The sequence below is a fragment of the Pan troglodytes genome, chromosome 23, assembly GCF_028858775.2.
Source record: "Pan troglodytes isolate AG18354 chromosome 23, NHGRI_mPanTro3-v2.0_pri, whole genome shotgun sequence".
In the NCBI taxonomy this organism is placed as follows: Eukaryota; Metazoa; Chordata; class Mammalia; order Primates; family Hominidae; genus Pan; species Pan troglodytes.
This window is the reverse complement of record NC_086016.1, coordinates 34,430,200-34,432,190: the sequence shown is the minus strand read 5'-3', so window position 1 is coordinate 34,432,190 and position 1,991 is coordinate 34,430,200.

Here is a 1,991-nt window from a genome sequence, read left to right as displayed (position 1 = left end):
TACAGAGTGGATCAGTCCCCATCCCTGCCCTGAGGTGCTTACCTACACCCATTCACCTTACAGGTTTCCCCACTCTGGCCCCTTGGCGAGCTCCTACTCATTCCTCAAAACCTCACTGAGGTCATGCTCCTTCCGGAGGCCTCTCCCCATCCTCTAAAAGACCCCTCTCCCTGCTGCCCACTTCCAGCACAGTCAGAGAGCCCCGTGGCCTGTTTCCACTGGACTGGGTGAGGGCAGGACTGGTCTGAGTCTTCTGGGGGGGGTGCCAGTGCTAGAGCAGAGTCCTGGGCTGGGAGTCCCGGCACCTCATTCCACTCCTGCACCCACAGACTCACTGTTTAACTTCGGGCAGGCCACGTCCCTCCTCGGCCTCACTTTCCCCTTGTGTAAGATGAGGGAAGGGACTGAGGCTTCTAAGCCATCTCTCAGCTTAAAACCTCTTTGACTTTCTATCTGGCTAACGGAGATGCTGATCAGGGGCAAGAATGGATTTGAAAAACGCTTTGAAAAATTCATAGCAGGAGGCAAAGGAGAAAGAGTCTTTATTTTCGCAGAGTGGGAGGCAGGAGTTACAGACAGAGGCTGCCGATGAAAAGGATAGCATCTCAGAGCACTTAGTGGTATTTAATGTCTAATGCATCCTCCCGTTAAAGCAGTGGCATCAAATATTTACCAAAGCAGTATTAAAAATTAACCTTTACCATGGGGATGTATAAAGTCCCTAAGTTCCCCGAGAAGTGTCCGAATGTCAAGAGGGTAAAGCGACAGGAAGGCAGGCTACAAGTGGGGTGTGAATAATGGAAGCCTCTAAAACTGACATAGCTCCCTGTTGACCCCACTCCCAAAGCCAGGGCAGCCTCCGGCCCTGTCTCTGCAGAGGCTCCCAGCCCCTCAGAGACTCCCAGAAGGCCTGCAGGATAAGGACAGGCCCTCAGCTGGGCATCCACAGCTTTCCATGGCCTGGCCTTGCCTCTCTGGGCAGCTGGGATCTGTAGGATGGAAAGGAATGAGCCTGTCGGAGTTGGAAGAGACCAGGGGAGGAAGTGGGAAGTAAGTGGTTCAAGCACTGGAAATAGCATGTGCAGAGGCACTGAGGCAGAGACAGCCACACATCCATCCATCAGAAGGGCAGTCAGGTGGCATGAGTGTGGGGGAGGAAGGAAGTGCAAGAGGGGACGGGTGGGAGATGCAAGTAGGTCTGACTGTGCAGGGCCATGGTGAGATGTGGGCTTCTTAGTCCAGGGACAAGGGTGCCCTCGAGGAGAGTGACAGGAGGCACTTGCCTTTGGGAAGGGAGCTGGGAGTCCACCAGAGAGGCTGCCACTGTCTCACGAGCTGCAGCCATGTCTGCGGCTTGGCCGAGGGTGGTGGTGGGGAGGGGCCGGCACCAGGGAGTGGAGTCCATGGGATTGGCCAGGGCCTGGGGTGGGGGCTCAGAAGGAGGTGGGGGTCCAAGGAGGATGTCTGGGACCCTGGGCTGAGCAGCCTGGGAGATTTTCCAAGATGGGGACCTTGGGGCAGATGTGGCTTTGGGCTCAGCAGCATGTAATGTCTTCAGTTTGAGATGCCCCGAGAGACCACTGCAATGGGCCTGGGGAGGAGCAGCCCCCACCCGTGGCAGGAGGAACCCCAGGGCGAACGGGGTCTGGAAGCTGCGAGAGGATCAGGGCAGCCGAGGGGCATGGGATCTGGCCTCGGATGTGGGCTGCGTGCCCTGCCCTTCGCCTGTCGCTCCTGCGATGTCCCTTGCTTCCCATGCCCACGTCCCCATCCCATATACAATCCGTGGGCTCCAACAACACAGCAGGCACTGTCCTGTCTGCCAGAAGCCGCTGGGCATAGCTGGCACCAAATAGCTTTGTCATCCCCACCCCACCGCTTGCCTTTTACTATAGCTGGGTTGCCCGCCAGCTTCTTCGTGAAGGAAACAAAGTTTCCGTGTGTCATTATTTAGATTATGCGGCGCCCTATAAAGCACAAAATAATTCTCA